The following is a 19,834-nucleotide window of genomic DNA, read 5'->3' as shown; positions in this document are numbered from 1 at the left end:
CTGAGTGACTTAAAAAGATAAGATGGCTTTCACAGGCAGTTCCTTGTAATAGTGACCAACACAAGGCAACAGTAGTACTTTAAATTAGTGTCACTAATGAACAGACCTGATGAGGGAGCAGTTTCTTATGATGTAAGGGCAAACTTTAAAGTTCTAAGAAACTAAATAGTGTGCTTTGGTGAAAACTATTTCACCGGTAAATCTTGTGTGACAGCTGTCCTGTAGGGTGAGTAGGGTAACACAGAAAATTACCTTAAGCATTTTGATTGAGTGATTATGCATAATTGCTTGTATTATTCTTGTTTTTGCCATACAGGGTTGCAAGTATTTATTAAAGTTCATTGTGGATATTGTGAGAGTCAGGCATTAATCAAAAACACACCTTTGACCTGCTTAAATCACTGTAATCTCTGTAGTTTGACAAATCAAATATTGGGAGTCAGTAAAAAGCTCTGCACTCACGACATTGAGCCATTCACCTGTGTCAGTATCTTGTGCTTAAAATATTCCCTTGGCATTCGACAAAAATTACCACTCCTGGCAGCAAATATCAGACCCAAATCAGGCTCAAAATATGATGGTTTTTTTTCAGTATTGCAGTCAATGTACTTTGCAGTAGATTCCTTGTGAAAATCTTTGTAAATTAAGTTTGCATGATTCATTTAAATAAGCTCCTCTCCAAATTTTGCATGGGCGATCGTGGCTCAAGAGGAGTTCGCCTTGTAATCGGATGGTTGCCGGTTCGATCCCCGGCTTGGACAGTCTCGGTCATTGTGTCCTTGGGCAAGACACTTCACCCGTTGCCTACTGGTGGTGGTCAGAGGGCCCGGTGGCGCCAGTGTCCGGCAGCCTCGCCTCTGTCAGTGCGCCCCAGGGTGGCTGTGGCTACAATGTAGCTTGCCATCACCAGTGTGTGAATGTGTGCGTGAATGGGTGGATGACTGGATATGTAAAGCGCTTTGGGGTCCTTAGGGACTAGTAAAGCGCTATATAAATACAGGCCATTTACCATTTATTTTATAAAAAGAAGGTTTTGCACTGGCCTTTAGGCTTGTTTGATAAAAATATACAAAATTAATGTTGTTCTGAGGTTGTTTAACTTACGGCCCCTGCTGGGTGATGTCCCTTGTGAGTTAGCTGAATTTTATTCAGTGGCTTTTCAAGGGAAAGTTTACATACCACAGTTTTTATATGCTCCTTCTTCTGAAACAAAAACATTTCCAAAGAGGTGGAATTACGCTTGTGACTTCTATCTTTTGGTGTAACATCCTTTTGTACTGCAGTGCATTGCAGTTATATTGCTGATACTTGAAAGCTAGTTTGGCAGTTGTTGTACAGTTGATATCTTTGAGGGTTATAGAGGCATGTATTCAGGCGGAGAACATTTAAGCCTCAAATTTACTCAATTTTATTCTTTCTATAAGAAAGAAAGACTACTGGAATATTTTGACATTGAATTGTGGTTAATTTGGTGTTTTGTGCTGTGTTTTAACTAGAGGCCCTTAAAACTATAAATGAAACCGAATATTAAACTAGTTAAGATCTAGACAACGCTAAAATAGAATAATCGAGGAATATACGCAGGTTTCTATGTCATATTATTTTCTTTACACAAATGCTACAAGTGAGCTCGAGCCATCACTTAATCAATTACAGTTTACAGCAGTTTAAATTGATGTTGCTAACTGGAAAGCAAGGAAAGCCCTTAAAATGACAACTTAATAGACTAGAGAGCTGCACAGAAATGAAAAATAAAGTTGGTTTTTACACTTAGTGGTATTTTTAAAAAGTACTTCACCAGACGCTGGTGTTTGGATACTGTGGGAAAACGCAGGACATCAGTATGAGTTTGTCTGTATGTGTGTGTCCTTTACATGTCCAGTTTGCATTTTCCAGTGTCAAACATTAGCTTTCTACTTACCTCATGAAGTGTTATGATGTTATTGGTTCGCAGCCTGGTGTGCTGTATACTGGTAGTTGTGCAACAGGAAGGACATAAAAACTGAGTAATAAAAGATAAAACCAAATTGTTTCTATACCGAACAATTTGTAAGATATCGTGATCCTAATTTGTCTTTGTAATTTAGCGTGTGGATGTAATTATATAGACACCTTGACAGCACAAACAGAAGTCAGACTGTACATCCCCCCCCCCCCCCCCCCCCCCAAAAGGAGATATAGACAAAAATAATAATTATTGTAATTCTTAATTATTGCACATGCACTTACGCTTGATTTGACAGACAAGGAGCAGCGTGTCAAAATGGTTCACAGTGTTGAATGACAGAGATTTTCAAGAGGAAGGCTTCTTGGCGCCGACTGAAATTTCTTTCCTCTACATTTCGTAAGTTTGTCTGGGAAAACTACAACTGTGTCAGGTGTGTGATTTGATCAGGACACATAGTGCTTTGATCACACTGCCAGCTTTTATCAGTGTGCATGCTCTTTTCATAACCACATAGGACCCAATTATGTCAAGCACATTGTTCTTTACCTGGAGTGCCACAGCACTGAACAGAAAGGAAGAAATAACTCACACTTAAAACATCACTTATGGGGGAAAAAGTCTTTATTTAGCTGTCAGAAAATATACTTGTTAAATTCAATCACTGACATGAAATAAATACATGTTTTAATGTGTAGAATATTTTCATCTTATTTTAAGAAGTGTTTTTCCATTAAAAAAAAGAAAAGAAAATATGATACCCATCAGAACAAAGGCACAGTAAGTACTATTTTCAGGCTGTTGTAAGACTCTGTATTGCTGAAAGTTTGGCTCCGTTCTTCTTAATCAGGATAACTTATTTACCTAAAAAAAGAGAAATACAAAGAAAAAGAAATAGAAGAGAAATATGAGTTTATCATTACAGCAGTGTTAGATTTTATCACAGGAGTTTATTAATTACAGTTTTAAAGAAAAATATTGATGCTGCGTGGAAACAAATGTACAGCACACAACGTTTAGGAAATACTCTTTAGCTTTCAGTAAACACAATTTTTCCACCAAGATTGGGGAAAGAGTGAGTTATGCTTCATACACAACAAACACATAACCTCCGTGTTTACAGTTTGCCATCAAGCGTGAGGGACGGCATTTGTTGTAGAGTTTCGTCACATCCCAGAGCATGAGCCTTGAATGAAAGGAGCTCAGTGAGCTGCGAGTTCCCAGTGTACTTGAAGGCGACAAAGGCCTCAGCAATATCCGCTGACATTAGTCCCCCTCATATCACACTGCACTTTCCTCCTATTGTTCTCCCTGCACTTCTCACATGTATTGTCTTACATGATATCCTTAGAACCTGATAAGAAGCCCAGTGGAGGTTTTTGTAGCTGAGGACACAGGCCTGGGAGTGTCTCAGGGTTACAGCTGCTTATTATTCTCTAATAGAGAAGCCTAGAAGACTCTAAGGTCTGGGGAACGCCTTACCGGATCCCTGTACCCTCAGCCTAACCTGGGTTACCTGCATTTCCAGCCTTTCCTCCATTACTCCTGCCATACCCGACACTCCCTTCCTCCAAAAAGACATTATGGTATTAAATTTCCTCGAAACCATAGAGCTCGTTGACAAGCATGGAAGGTATTAAGGGGCCCAATACAAATGTATAGGCTGTACAGAACAGCTGGGGTCATTTGAGACAGTAAGGGTGGCTGAGTGTCTCGTCAGCTGCATCAGACTACAAAGACAACAAAGCATGTCATTTTATGAACCTGTGACTGCTGTTTGCTGATTTAACTGACCACTTGAAATAGCTGTAAGAGTGCACTACACCTTTACAATCTGCAATAAATCAGTAACTCCCCAAAGTTTTTTTTCAGAGAAAACAAGAATTTATGGATGTAGTGTTTTGGCCAGACATGTTTCCTTGAACAAGTTTGTCTGATGTTTGGCTGACAGTACAAAATAGTTCAGGGCTGGCATGGGGTCCCTGGGCCATCAGCAGTCCAACTCAGCCTGACTCCAAAAGATGAAGGGAGGTGGATTCAGACAACTCAAACACACCACCCTGTCTGTTCACAACTCCTCAAGGGCAAACACTGCCTGCCTGTCTGTTTGTGGCAGCTGATCGCAGTCAAAACTACATGTGCCTTTCTATGCATCCTCCTGATGTCCTCTGCTGACACTGCAGTTTTATGCCTATAAGGATGATCCGCTGTATTTGCCTCTTTCAAAAACTTTCAACCAAAGTGTAAAATATTTCAAGAAAAAACAGAAAGACTGAGATGAAGCACACTGTGAAAACTCGTGCTTCAAGATGAATACTTAAAGGGTAAAATATTGTAATATGTTCTTATAACTTTATTATTTCAAATGTCCCAAAGAGAGTTTTGCATCTTTTACGAACTAGGGCATTTTTAATAGTTTTAGCCTTCGTTTTCTTGGTTGTCGTAACATTTCATTGACTGTAAAATTCAGAGAGAGACATTTTGAGAAAGCAGACCCAAGAGTTGTGAAATATGATCTTCCCATTTTTAGCTTTATGATACTGGTTGATGGCCAAAGTCTCAAACAGTGAAAGTGCAAGTTTTGTTGCAGTCTTGGATCTATGTGATGTCAAAGACAATGATATCATCCTTAATGCGGTCACCTCAGTCCAACATCTTTGGCTGTTAGCACAGCAGCCTGGCCTGCTTTCTGCTTGTGAGGAGTAGCCAATCAGAAGACAGTTTATTTAAAAGGAGGTTGGCCTTAAAGGGAGAGGAGTTAAAAACATTTTTTTTCTTTTTTATTATACAGAGGTTGAATTCAGGGACTGAACCAATATGTTTTAGCCATAAACACTAGTAGATTCCAAATATGAGCATAATAGCATAAGCATTGAAATATGAGCATAATAGGTCCCCTTGTCATTATTTTCACCATTTATGTTATAAAATACACACACATGCACACATCTATATTTTAGTTTACGGATATTGTTCGGTGACTTGGAATTTCCCTGAGCGGATCTGTAAACATGTATAGTTGTCGTGCTCTCCATCACAATGCGCATTTATGCAGAAAAACACTGGAATTTTGGGGAGTGCTCTCTCCTCTTCCACAAAAAATAAAAAGGATTTCATGTCAAAGTGTCCCCCAGGAAATTGACAAAGGCAGAAAGTAGTATCTGGTGTTGCCCCAAGTTGTAGGAGGAGTTTTATGCCTTAGTCTCCTTCTGCTAACTACTCCCAGTAGACAACAGTCAGATGCTTCCAGTCTCCAGGAGGGAGAAAGTGATGCTGCTAATCTATAGAGAATAAGACCTGACTGAAGTCTATTAGAACTGGAAGAGAATATTTATACAAAGTCAGCAGGAACATGATGTATGTATAGACAGGCACATGCACTAAATAAGACTGTTTATTTTGCATTATGCAGTCTATGACTGGATATGTTTTTCAACATATAAGTGCATGAACAGATACCGAAAAACAAACTGGGGGTAATAAACAGACATACAGATGCACAGACACAAAAACGAACATCCACAGAGATGTAACACACACACAAACACATCTCTCCACCATCCCATTGCCTGCCTCTCCTCCGTTCTCTGTCTATCTCTGTCCAAGCTTCTGAACCTTTGGGAGACACATTCTTTTTCATCTGTCAGTATGGATGGAAACAGACATGTTCAAAACACACAACAATGGCCTCACCAGCACCAAGGAGGCTCTATGTTTTGTATGCTTGAAGCACTGCATTATCTCTTAAGTGTCTAGCAACCTCAGTATAGTAAATAATGGATGCTCCTCTTCCTTCTGAAAAACCCCCTCTTTCACTTCAGGGACCAGTCATGGTTTACCTGTATAAATGCCCTTTCTGTGTCTTTGGAGAAATGGATAGCACGAAGGGATGTGGGTCAGATGATTTCATTAGCACAGCATTTCTCTCTGGGTCTCCTTCAATCAGCCATTTGACAGAGGCAATGTCACTCAAAAGTGTCTTACAGACACCTCCATATCAAATGTTCTGAGAAAAAGGATGCACAGAGCAGGCCATGTAACAATGGAGCGAGTTCGGTTACCTCTGAGATCAGCAGAATGTATTCCATGTCCTTAGTCCGAGACTCCAGTCATTATTCCAGATGTTTGTGGATCATGATGGACTTCTGGTCCATCAAACCTGAAATAACAGGACATGTATATTGTTTAGCGCTGTATATATGAAGACATTTCACAGTTGTTCCATGTAACTAGACTTAATCAGAAGGTGAGGGGCCTTTCCACTTATTGACCTACTTGTTTCTTTTTACCGTTAAGTCAAAGCAGGATTTTGCAAGACTATATTGTGCCACTACATAACTAAGTCTCTTTGGTATCCCTCCCCCGTTCATTCTGAGGTTACATCGAAAGAGTTTCAGCTATTGTGAATTATTTACTTGATTCTCCATTCGGCCCTTTAACCCCTCAGCAAAAGCACAGGCAGTTGGGGTTAAAAATACACTCCCGCAGGATCTGAGTTTGACTCTACATCTGTGAGTGTGTGCTTGTGTGCATTTGTGCTTGAGTATGGACAGAAAGGTGAATTTAAAATATAAAGCAGTATATATTCCATGTCACAGAAAGCATCTTCCTCTGTCTCACTCTTGTGCACTGTCTCCCTTGTGCTGTCTCTCTCTCTCTCTCTCTCTCTCTCTCTCTCACACACACACACACACACACACACACACACTGAAACACATATATGTGCTACTTTATGAGGTACTTTCTGAGTGAGAATCCAGGCCATCCCAGATGGGATTATTATAACACAGCTTGAGCTATGCAAGACTCATGAGAGTGATTGTGTGACTTTGTGTCTGAGAATGTGTTAGTCTGTGTTTTAATGTTTGTTAGGCAGCGACCTGAGTGCACATGAGGGTGCACCTGTCTGTATCTGCGAAAGCATAAAACACACAGCACATAGGAGGAAATGCTGAACCATTAGCAAGAAGAACCACTTACAACTGTGTCAAAGTAAAAAACTGGCTTACAAAAGAGCACATCTATTTATGTTTAGCTTCTGAGTCAAAGGCTAAAGATATATGTCTATCAGCAAACTGAGACTTCAGCAGCTTCCCGGTCTAACTGAGGGAATACTTTCTCTGAGATACAGTATGTGGACCTGAATGGATCTGCACCGACACGTACACACACACACACACATCTACTCTCTTAACTTTCCTTGGCTATATTGCCGTGGTATATCCCTGCATGCAGTGAGGTTGTCATGGATACACCCAGACACATCCGCCATCCCATAAGCGGGGGGATGCTGAGCGCTTCAGAGGGGCTGGCGCCAAACCCTCAGTCCCCATTCTCTACCCCTTCCCCCAAAATGAATTCTGTCCCTATTCTCCCTGAAAACTGGCTCAACCTTAAAAAAGGCTCTCTGCTTGTCAAACACGGAGGCCTGGAAGAAAGCCGGAGTTATTTTTTTTGCTGTGGCCTCCTTTGCTCCTCACTGGAATGGATCATTATGGGCCTTTAAAGATGATGGAATGATGACGAGTAAGCTATAAACAGGGAAAAAAAACACATTGGTACCGATTTGACTCCAGTTGGAGAAAAGCTGAAATCAATGCTGCACCTGGAGAATGGGTGTATATGCATGTACTTTGTGTGTGTGTTAGCCTCAGGGCTGTGGTTAAGCCTGTAGTTCATCCTGAACTGATCCTTTTCATTAGCCATTATCAATAATTCAACATTGCACTTGCTTTAATGGTTTAATGTGGGCAAACCCTCAATCTGCACACATTCACTATGACACACACACACATACACACACGCTCATATGCTCTGCCTAATAGCGCTCGCTCTCTTGGCCTGTACCCAGTGCCACCAAGGTGAATATAGATGTATTATCGTGCACATAACACAGTCAGTGCACCTAAGGCTTTCAAACGTAAAACACCTATCAATCAGATGCACCATTTTGCCCTACCAGAGTCTTACAGTATCCTCTGACTTATAGGAGAAATCATTTTTTCCTCCTTCTTTTTAAACTGCATATCAAGTTATATATGCAATAAAATGGCACGCCAGCTCCTCCTGTCTGAGATGAGGAAGTGAAAGGGTTAATCTTTTATGACGTGCCCCCTCCCGTTCCTACACTCTTTGCCCTCCCTTTCATATTCTCCACCATGGCAGTGCTCAGTAGCTGCACATATGCTGAAAAAATAATCCTCTTTGATTGGAAGGCTAATTTGAAGTGTCAATTATTCTTATGCAAATTAAGGTACAGTTTCTCACGTCTGAAACGGGTTTGGCGGCACAGATGCGTGTGTGTGTGTGTGTGTGCGTGCGCGCAAATCTCCTTCCAAAAAAAAAACAAAAAACCATACAGCACTATCAAACCCTTCCCCCCAACCAACTCTACATCTATACCTCTTAGGCAAGAAAGCTGACATACAAAGAGAGACAGTATAATGGGATGAGTATATTTGCATGCACATTGTCCACGCTGAACGCTAAACAGATCATAAATTGAGAGTGCAATGTCAAAACAGTAACAAAGGCATAGAAGTGCAAGTCAGCTCCCAAAACAGTCGACAATACAGAGGCATGTAATGTAAATAATGAAATGATGTCGGGTAAACAGGAATACAACGAGAGCTTGGATGTATCACGGGAAGTATTGTGGTTTAACAAAACAATTTGCGAAAGCTTTTGTCATCTAAACACTTTCCAGTAACATTCTCCCTTCTGCCACTGCCACACCAGAGGTGCAAAGCGAGGAATATAATCCCAGTGTCTCCACAGTAGAGAGAGAGAGGCACAGGAAGATCTAGTTTAAAGAAAAAGGAATAAATGGAGTTTTGAGAGCAGCACCATGCACCTAAAAGCACACATCTGTGTCTAAGTAGAGTATGTGAATGAGTGCATGCTCCTCTGCATTATAATTAAAACTTTGGACTCTAGCTTGAATCTGGATGAGGAAGTTGAGCTGACAAAGTGAGGATGGAAAAAAAGGACAAAAAACTCCCCCAAAACCCAGAAGCGGACAGACTGAGGACTTTACAAATAGACTCTGTTGTCTGACCCTCTCAGCTGATCTGGCAGCTCAAGTAAGAAAAAAGCTTTTCAGGCCCAAAACAGGATCAAACAACCTGCTATAGAGTCCGGTTACACCACAACAATAGCTTACATTCACTCTCAGTTTCAACACACAAGCTTCTTTTTTCTTTTTTTTTACCTCAAAGAGAGCAAAGGGAGAGAGTGCGTCTGGTTTAGAGGGTGGGTTCATGTGGGTATGTATACTGATATCTTAAACGATAATGGCGCTCAGTAGATTAGATGGTATCCGCCATACTGTGTTTGTTTTCAGCGGTCGACTCCTGCCTCTCGACTGAGATGTATGGTCAACCCTGCAGGCACTCTCCCTCTCAAGGAAACCTTTAGATACTGTCAGGGAAAGTGAAGAACACTGACAGATAGCATTCAAAACTCTGAGATAGAGACAGCTGTGAAATGGTAGCAGGAAGGATCATTAAATATATAATGTGAAATGCACTGACAGCTAAAAACCTGTGATTGTGAGAATAAGTAACCGTTAACTGGTCGCATTAAATATTTGAGGAATTGTGAATTCATTTTCAAGCTATTCGTACACTTTCCTTCATTAGCTCAGGATTTTATACTCAACACACACTGAGAGAGTCCTAAAGATACAACTTGCAGCTCATTAATCACACACCCAGAATAGACAGAATAATATCTGCTAACCTGCTAAGACCAAGCTGAATAGAAGCCCTGGCAGACTGTATTTGTTTTGCATTGGCTCAGTAGTTCGGAAGAAATTAGTATGCAGTTAGGGATGGGAGGGCTTGTCAAGATCAGGAAGAAATCTCTACCCACCCACCGGGTAGCTCTACATTCATGAACAAGGTTGACAAGAAAGCTGACTAGTGTAAAGACAAGGAGCAAATAAGATGGCGGCGAACGCGCTGAATATTCTTTTTCATACGAGTGCACTGAGAACACTTTCACAGACAGGTCTGTTCTCTGTCTGTCTGTCTTATATGTCTGCTCATCTGTCAAGACACTCACTCTCCCTTTTTCTTTCTCGCACCCTCTAGCCACTCTTTTCTTTTCAAAAACTATGTGTCATGCACGTCAAAATGCGAAGGCCAGCCCTTTTGAGGGTGTTCTGCTGGACCATAGAGCGAATAAACATCCATGTCAGGAGAAAGCGATCTGGGGCCCTTCTCTAACTGAGCCCGAGCTCTCCTGGGAAACACACAGCTCATACAATGGATAGAGGAGGTCTTTTGTTGAGTCTCTGGGAGCTGCAGGGCTAGCTCTGGATCAAACAGGGGTGTATGTGTGTGTGTGTATCTGTGCATGCGTGTGTGTACATTTCTTCATTTTGTGCACACACGCACACACCTTTGCCCACACACAGAATCACAGACTCTCCTCATCTCCCTAAACTCAGTGTGACTAAGTAAACTTCTTCACCCTTTTATAGCTGTTACCTGAAATCACCAGCAGGAGAGGAGAGGTGAGACAAAAGATGAGAATTGTGACGCAAGCTAGTGTTGTACTGATTTAAACAGGTTTAGTGTCAGTCTAAAGGGGCTTTCTGATGTACTGTATTTAAATCACAGTTCAAAGCTTGCTGCTGTGCTGCCTTGCATCCCGCGCACGTGCGGGTGCAAGACAGGAAAAGTCTGTAGGGAAGTGTCTAATGCTAATGGGTTACCTGTGTGTGTATATATATATATATATATGTGTGTGTGTGGCCCTGTTATGTATTATATATGCTTGAGAAATTTCTCAAGTATGTGATCTAATATGAGTTAATGGGGAAGTGGATGTGCACAATTTGACTACAAGAGAATAATAATGACCAGAATTTGTTAAACGTGCACCTCCATCAGCTGTTGTGCTGTTGTCTAAAAACTGTGTTTTTTGTGGCTGAACAGCATGATTATATGTGGTGACAAAACAAACACTGCAATACAAAAATAGTGTAGTTCCTCCCCTTCTCCCAGAATACATTTTAATAAATTTCCATTCAAGCCTTGCTTCTGGCCGTCTGCCCCTCATGGAGGATCTATGAGAATTCTTCCTACTGAAATGAACTCACACCGTCTGACCTTATTCATCCCGAAGACTGCACTTTCTCTGGGACTCCCCCTTTTCCAGTCCCCCGTTTCCCACAGACCCCCTCACTCTTCTCTCTCTCTCTCTCTCTCTCTCTCTTGCACGCTTTCTCTCTCTTTGCATCCTCCTCTTCTTTCTCACCACCTTCCCAAGCCTCCCCCTCCCATCTCGTCTTTGCCTTGCCTTCAACTCCAATTTTGGGCACAATGAAGTTGTTCTGGCTGACAGTTTGGCCAGTAGAATAAGTGTTGTTTGAGCCTGCTGTGTGGCCCTGTAGTGGGCCCATTCTCCCCCTCGCCGGCTCAGTTACCGAGAGCCTGGTTGGTGGGACACGGAAGACATCCGTCCCCACACTCCCACCCTGACCCAAACAATTAGGCTCAAACCACCACGAGGCTCACCTGCACCTCCTCCTTACATGTTCCTACACATGCATGGATAAACGCACATCTGTTATGGTGTAGCTGTTGCTACACAAAAGCCAGGTTGGCCTGATTTACTCAGTTACTCCATGTCTTGTAGGACGTGTCAGAAAGGATTCTGTATTGGGGTCAGCTGGAAAGACAAAGCCTGCAGCCCTCTCTCCTCTGTCGCTTTCAGTAAGCATCAACCAGCCTCTCTCTCCAGCACCCCCGTCTCACACACACACACCCGTGCCCCTGAATCCCTCTGTTTCTTCTCTCCTGTTTCCCTTTTCTGATGAGTTACCAATGAAATACAAAAATGCACACTATAAATATTCTTCCTCACGCTACGTCCAACTCTGCGTGTACACACACAAAAGGACAGTCATGCACAGAAGCCAGGACATGGGAAAGTGGTTGGGAGAGGCACTTAAGGGGGGGGGGACCATATGTCCAGACGTTGTATATCAGTCGGCTCACCCCCAGCGCTCTGCCAGACCACCATAACTTAGTTTGTCTTCAGCACAAAGTTTGGTCCAAGCTTGGCTGGGTTCATTAGGAACCTATTCTCTGGAACCAATGAAGCTCAACAGACCTCCAACAAAGGAGCTAATCACACCCACTGCTGCTCTCTCTCTCTTTTCCTTACCTTCAGTTTGATTCTAAAAAAAAATGCCTCTATCATTTCCAAGCAGTACGACTCCTTTACTTAATAGAAAACCAAAAAATATATAATCTGATGATCCCAAACAATGATTATTCCAACAGTTAAATGATGCCAAAAACCAGCAGTTGTCAGCTAACGATACTATTTTATTCTTTTCTGCTACAGAAGCAAACGTGGATAATTGTGCCTTCACCAGAGAGTCACACATGCAGCTGCTTGTATATGTGAATGGACTTACAAAGTGTCATGTTCACACCTGACAGACACTTTCCTCCCTCAGATGTTTGTGCATTTTTGAATAGCTGTGTGTAGAATGAATCCCTGCATACAATGTCTCGTATGTGAATCCGAGTGGATGCGTGAGCAAAAGGATGTGGTGCACTGACAATGGAGAGCCCCGGGGTGCAGAATACTTGAAATGACCTTGAACCTCGGTATTCTCCATTCCCATGACTGCAGGGACGGTGAGTATGCCTGTGTGTGTGTGTGTGTGTGTGTGTGTTTGAGAAGCAGAACAATGAGGCTTTGCACTTTCTTTTTTAAAACACATCAGCTCTTCCAAAATTCTTCATTCCAGAAAGTCAGGGATAAAAAAATTCCAAGAAATCTACGTATATATATTAAAAAAAAAAAAAAAAAGAGAAGCAGTTTTTCCCTTTGATAATTGAATTTTTAGATATTTCTTTAATAAGAAAGACATATTTAGACATATTTTCAAGTTACTGTCACAGAAAAGACCTTGTGAGTTGAGCTTATCACATCATAGTGAGCTATCCACTGTAACATACTCCAGTACCCCCGCCAGCCCACAGCAACTGTATTTGCTCACCCTGTATCCAGCAGAGAAAGAAGCTTGCTCCATACCATGTTCCCTACTGTGCTCACAGGCTAAAGGCAAGCATGAACGTGGCTGATCTGGACATGGCTTAAACACACAGACACTGTACACAGAGGATGGTCCCAAAGCACACCAACACACACAAGAAAACACACACACTCATTGATGTGCACGCAGATGAAGAGGACTTGGTGGGTTAAGAATCACAGTAGGGGGTGCTGATGGTGAAGGGAGACCCAGCAAGGGGTGGTAAAGGCCATACCACTAGGCCCTGCTTGGACACAAATGTCAGCAGCATGATGACCTGTACACAGGAACCCACAATGAGAGAGTACAGGATATGATCAAGGAGGAGAAATAGATAAAAAGAGCTGGCAATGAAACCAAGGCAGAGGTATATATAAGGTAAAGAGAAGCTCTTAAAATGTATAAAGTAATTTGAATTGAGGCTTTAGGAAAGAAGATACAAGCCGTGTTATTTTTTTATGTTTCGTCTTTTGTGTGTTTTCAAATGACAGCAAAGGCAACCTCTTTCCATCTCTTTCTTTGCAAGTGAACAGCTCACCAGCACTGGTGAACATTTCACCTTTTCAAGTGCAGGAGGAACAAAATACCCACTGAAGCTTTAAACAATGAATACATTACACACATTTGAATATTCCAGGTGATTCAATCATCTTCCATAGCACACATACAGTATGAAATGTCAAAATACAACACTACAGTGTTTCCAAAAACTCAGAAGACAAGAAATATAAACACAAGAGCTGATCCAGTTACACACAAGCAAACAGACAAAAACCAAAGATATCGTAATTAATTAATAATTATTTGCATATTCTATTGAGAAAGGATACGATCTGGACTAATTGTGGTGTTGACTTAAGCTCCATTAAGGGTGGTGTCAAATTTCTCTCATAGCAAGCTCAATAAAACATACTGAATAGCCAGTAATAGCAGTTCACACACACACACAGGTATTCACTGACGCATGCATGCACGAGTTTCTTAGCATACACAACATGGCTGGTGACTCTGCCTTCAAAGTGAAATTCTGCTGCTGCAAATCGTTGGAGCAGTCTTTCAACGCCTCTCTCTGTCTCTGCTAGCAAAGTTGACCCACACAACAAAGTAAAGCTATTTTTCGGCTACGAGCCGACAGGGACCCCGCCGTATTAGTCAGAGGTCCCTTTACTACAGTTCGGAGTCGCGGACCTTCAGTAATAGTAATAAATCACACAGCAATAGTACATTCACGTTGTTGTAAAAAGCACGATAATATATTAAGTAATCCAAAGTATTCAGAATACGTTACTCTCATTGAGTAACGTAACGGAATACGTTACAGAATACATTTTGGGGCATGTATTCTGTATTCTGTAACGGAATACATTTTAAAAGTAACCTTCCCAACACTGCATGTCACCAATCAAAAAATGATATGGCAACATGGCATTTAGTTGTTTAGGAAGAGGGAAGTTTTAGGAGTGACAGCGGTGTTTTGAGATGTGAGAGATTTGCGATGTTTAGCGCAAATCTTGTGTAGTTCGTGTGTAGTGTAGTCGATAGTTTTGTTGTGTGCGTCAGAACAATGAGGCGACTGCTGAATGTTACAGGTGTTACAGCAGTGATACATCTCCTGTTGTCAGGCCTGCAGGTATCAGGCTGTTGTTCTCCTTTATGTCATAGTGGACAGAAATTATTTTTTGGAGTGGCACAAATAATTTGTGTGGCATCAACTTTGATGCAGAACACCTGATTGTTCTGTAAATACTTTGAAATGTTTTTTAAAAAAACGCCTTAGCTGCATTTTTAGGTAAACAGCTGCAAAAAACTTTGTTGTTTGCAAAACTCGGTTACTTTTTTGAAAAAGTAACTATGTAATTACATTTCCCAACATTGGTCATTGTATACTGTATTTTGCAGACAGACAGCTACAGAACTCTCTCCCAGACCACAGACTCATAATACAAGTCAGAGCTTTATATATATATATATATAAATATGTATATATATATATATATATATATATATATATATTTTTTTTTTTTTTTTTTTTTTTTTACTTCCAATAGTGTTAACATACTACACAGGTCATGAACAAGATTTTTTTTTTAAATTTTCATTGTAAGTGGGCTAAAGCAGTTAATTAAAAGTAGTCTAACATAAATGTAAAGGCTGTAATTTGATTATTTTAATAAACCATGTAACTTGGATGGATTCGATGCTGGCGTGACCACAGTGCACACGTCTGCTGTTGCTCACAGTGGTCCAAAGGACCGCTCAGGGAGTTTGTGTGTTCGCTGAGACACATGAAAAATTAGAGGGAACATTGTATGTAAGTATGAAATAAGTATAGACTTTACTTACTTAACAGCTTTGTAGTAATGGGCTTTGTAGTAAAGCCCATAACGTTCATAGTTTATAGTCTTTGTCTGCTGTGCATTGTGAATTAAATATATTGCAACATCATTAGAAAACAAATGCTTTTTTGTGGTAAAACTAGAAAAATTAATTTTCCAAGAAAACTGAAGGATTGTTCTGTATTTTCGCTAATTTGACCTTTGAGACATTAATCCTTTTAAATGAGAAAATTTAAAATCATGTCAAGCATCAAAGTTCATTCTGAAGGACATTTGTACACCGTTTGTTTAAGAAATTGTATTCAGTGTTAGAGTGTATTATGCCCCATGCCATAATGGGAAAGGTGACTGAAATACACACACACACACACGGGCGCAATCTCTAGATGGCCATATTGAAAAGTGTGAATGCCCTGACAAAAACAGGAAAAGCTGATTCGCTGAACCCAAACCCGTGGCCATTTTTCTCTCAGTGAGCTCTTTCTTCAGGGGAAAAAAAAAAAACAAGTCCTGAATCCTCACTCTTAATACAATTTTTCCTCTCTCTCATGTTCCTGCATTTCCTTTTGTTTCCTCTATCTCCAGCCTCTACCTCGAATCACAGCAAAGTTCCTCGGTGAAAGCAGTCTATTCTACTCATCATAGACACTTCTACAGATCCTCAGCCAGACAGTTGTGATTTGTGCCTGTGTTAAGGCAGAACTACTCCTTGCCTTTTTCACAATAAAGATTGCTGCCATTATCTGGAGCTATTCCTCTAGATGACACAAAAAAGAAGAAGAAAACATGGGGGTAAGAGGATGAAGGAATTTCATCCAACCACTGTGTGAACTGCTGATGGAAACTTGACTGACAATTTCATATGCAATTGTCAGTGTCACTCACAGATACGTTGTCATGTCTGATTCCCATCTTCTCAAGCTAAGCTTTAGTGGGTAGAGTGTGTCGTCAGTGGACAGCTTTCAAATGTCTAATAAACTTCGTATTGTTTTTATTAGTGTAGATAAATGGGACTAAATGGGGTTTGGGAACTTGTTTTCTAATTCCAATTTAATGAATGCTTTTGTTTCTGTTTATTCAGTCACACACACATGTGACCTTTGACTGCAGTAAAACCTGAGTAATAATTCAACCCATGTGGCGTGAATGTGGGGGACATGCAAATTCAAAACTGTCCCCTTTCACATTGATGTATCAAAGAAGATCTTTTGTGGCCACTGGGCATTGAGGGTGGGAAAAACAGAGATTCGAGGGGGTCCCTTCAGTCACTCGTTTGGGCTTTGAATGAGCCAGTGCCCAGGCAGGAAAGATGGTGTGCCAGTGGTGTGTGCTCTCTGCTAATTGATTGCCTCTGCTAACAAGAGCATAATGTATTCTATTGTGATCATCCTTTGCCCATGTTCATTAAGCCAGGAAGCAGTGTGATCTTTTCTTTTTGTCTCGGTCCTGCCTCTTTTACTCTCTCCTGCTCCTCTCATCCACCTCCCCCCACTCCCGCTCCTCTTTTTCTTTTTCTCCCTCCTCTTCTCTCTGCCCCCCCCCCCTCTCTCTCTCTCTCTCCGGCACTGGATGGGAAAGGTGATACAAAGGTGGTATGACAGGCAAAACATCCCTCACCATCCCAAATGCAAAAAAAAAAAAAAAAAAAAGGGGAACAAAGGGCAGGTGGAAGGAATAGAGTAGATGACTTTTAGAATGATGAAGGATGGAAGTATCGATGAAAGGCTGAGAGGGAAAGACGGGGTAGAGAGGTGTGTTGGAAGAGAGGAGGATATGGAAACAAGAGGGAGATGGTGAGAAAAAAGACACAATGATAGTGTGAAAAAAAAAACGAGGATCAGAGAAGGACCTCTCACTACCTTCCTCCATACCTCTCTTTTTCTTCACTTCCCCCGCCCGTCCCAGCTTCTGTTACTGCCAGGTTCCCACCTGCTCCTGCTCTCTTCTCAACACCCCCACCACCCCTTTTCCCCCTCTTGCCCCTTTTTTACCCACCTCTCATTCCCATTTCCCTCTCCCCCATCTTTGGTTCACTTCTTAATTAGAGCCGACTGGACAATAGTACCACTGTTGCCCATGTTTGGAATCCTGGACTGAAACAATCGCTGTTTACCCAAGCGGTGGCACAGCCTAGACTCTCTCCTTCATTATAGCTGGGCCAAGTCTGATTACTTCTGTTCTGCAAGTGCTAGAATACACCACTGAGCCCGCCACTACGACTCATCCACTTTCCCATCTTTTCAGTCATAACTTCAGCTGCTCCCAGTTGCTAGCCTTAGTCTCCTTTTGATTTACATATTCATTACCAATGACCAACAGAACCGCATTTACTACAGGAGGAGAATAAGACGGATAAAGAAGCAGAGAAAGCAAAACAGAGACGAGATGGGTTATAAATGATAAAGTATTTCAAAAAATCATTTGTTGAATCTGGTCTATTTTCAAAATGACCTTCATAAACTAGGACAAAGCTAATTTCTTTATTAAAAATTCCCACCGGGGTTGAACATGCTGCAGGCAGTGGCAGCATGACTGACTGCAAGAAATAAGAGAAAGCTCTCTTTCCATAATGGTCTGAGATAATAAAAAAAATGGCATGGAGGTACTGTTATCAAGCTGATGCTTGTGGCGAAGACACGCTGAATCAGTGGATTGAAAGCCTTTTCACTCAGCCACATCCCCTCAGCTCTGTGGCTTGTAACAGAAGTATGCTACCAGCACTATGCAAAACAGCATCATGAATATGCGTAATTAGGTGGGACTAGTGTAATTTTTCTGGGTTATGGGATGTGACATTTGTGGGGCAGGAGCATACATCAGTGCAAGCCCGACTGACAAATGCAAATCCCTTTCTCTGCAATAAGCCTTTTTACACTTTGCAATACAAAATATCCACTTTGCTTTTATTCACCTAATAGCTGTATGCAAAAAAACAAAAAAACATACACAGGTGCACGTTTACACTTTGCATGCATAAACATAATAAAGACACTAAAAAAGCGCCTTGAGAACACAGCACAGCTTGTGTATTTGAGCACAAACTCTCAATCACACTCCATTTTAACAACACAGAGACAGGTAAGCACAGTACATTTGTGTTTAGACAAAAAAACCCAGCAGCAATAAATGAAGGCCTAGTTGCTTTTAAAGGTAGCGGACACGAGGGCATCACAATTACTTCATGATAATAATGAAAAGCACAAATCGATACAAAAAGTCAAATTAAATGTGTCTCAGAAAGACTTAAAGGATGCCAAGAGTCCAGCAGGAAGGTTAACAGAGGGCTGATACGTCACTGTGTTTAACAGAGCTACATATCCTTTGATAATGAGCTTTTAGCAGTATTGTTTAAACCACAAACAATCCTCTAAGACAACCCCAATCGAAACTATATTGTTAGGAAATTTATGCAAGGTAAGATTTTCTGCTTTTTTTCTAGATTTCATTGAGTTATGCTGTTATGCCTGTTATTGTATACCTTGTGTTTTTTTCTCCTCTCCTTTTTGCATTAGTATTCAATTCAGATGAAATTTCAAAAGACCGGAACATATGAATTCACAAAAAAAAAGAAAAAGGAAAATGACAGGTACATGGCCAGGGGTACATTGCCAAAAGTATCTATTAATAATTGGATCATATTCTTATACAACCAGGCACACTTGCATACACACACAAGCATGCACACTTTCAACACACCTCTCTAGCTCTTCAGAGAGAACCAATTTATACATACTGTACTGAACCCCCCACCACCACCTCTCATCTCTCTCTTTGCCTTGCCATGCCCCTTTTCCTTTCCCCATTCACCCATATAGACACAAACACGCACACACACACAGAGACACGCACACATAAACACACCGGCACGCAAAGCACCCTGACACAATCCACCACCCTGCCACACATACCGAAGGGGAGGACACATCCCTCATAGCGCCCAGGAAATTAACTTGACATTTGATGCAGACAGAAAAAAATATATTTTGGTGGGGGAAGGAAAAAAAAAACAAAAAAACAAAGTGTACCAAAGCAGGGATAGCATAAACCCAGCCCTTGTTCACCCTTCCCCACTCCACCCTCCTTAAGCCCAGGGATGCATTCGAGGGGGATTTTAGCGATCTGCAATGCAGACGCCACTGGGTGCCCATGGAAAAATGAGCTTCATCTTTTGCCTGTCCTTGCCAGTATATGCTGTCTGTCCTTCTTTGTTTCCATCTTTTATGATCTAGCCGCTCCATTTTCATATCCATATTCGTGCAGATTTTATTTGGAAGGAACTTGAAAAATATGTGCCACACTTGATGTTGCTTGCATTTCAAATTGGCCACACCCTCTAAGATATTCTTTGTGAATAAATATGATGAAGGATGATGATGTTTTAATTTGTTTCAACTTGGCTTTTTTTTTTTTTTTTTAATTTAGCTGTTATCTGCTAAAACCTTGGAATGCTACACCCACTGCTATTCTTTCGTTTACATGCAATATTTAAATAGC

The 19,834-nt window shown here is 41.2% G+C and overlaps 1 long non-coding RNA gene across 1 annotated transcript in view; it reads right to left on the bottom strand.

Moving 5' to 3' along the window:
• Window positions 1–2,551: 2,551 nt before the first annotated feature.
• Window positions 2,552–19,834, bottom strand: part of LOC147317265 (uncharacterized) — a 34,889-nt gene continuing 17,606 nt past the window's right edge. Inside the window, exons 3-4 of the long non-coding RNA XR_015131817.1 lie at window positions 6,007–6,104; window positions 2,552–2,809 (exon numbers count right to left, since the gene is read on the bottom strand). This is a non-coding gene — a long non-coding RNA (uncharacterized LOC147317265). The remainder of the gene's footprint in view (window positions 2,810–6,006; window positions 6,105–19,834) is intronic.

The sequence above is a fragment of the Aulonocara sp. 'chitande type north' Nkhata Bay genome, linkage group LG12 (assembly GCF_057382095.1).
Source record: "Aulonocara sp. 'chitande type north' Nkhata Bay isolate Kocher_YH1m ecotype deep benthic linkage group LG12, A_spYH_male_GT1.1, whole genome shotgun sequence".
NCBI lineage: Eukaryota > Metazoa > Chordata > Actinopteri > Cichliformes > Cichlidae > Aulonocara > Aulonocara sp. 'chitande type north' Nkhata Bay.
Note: the sequence above shows the minus strand (reverse complement) of the source record. Positions and strands in the feature narration are given on the sequence as shown.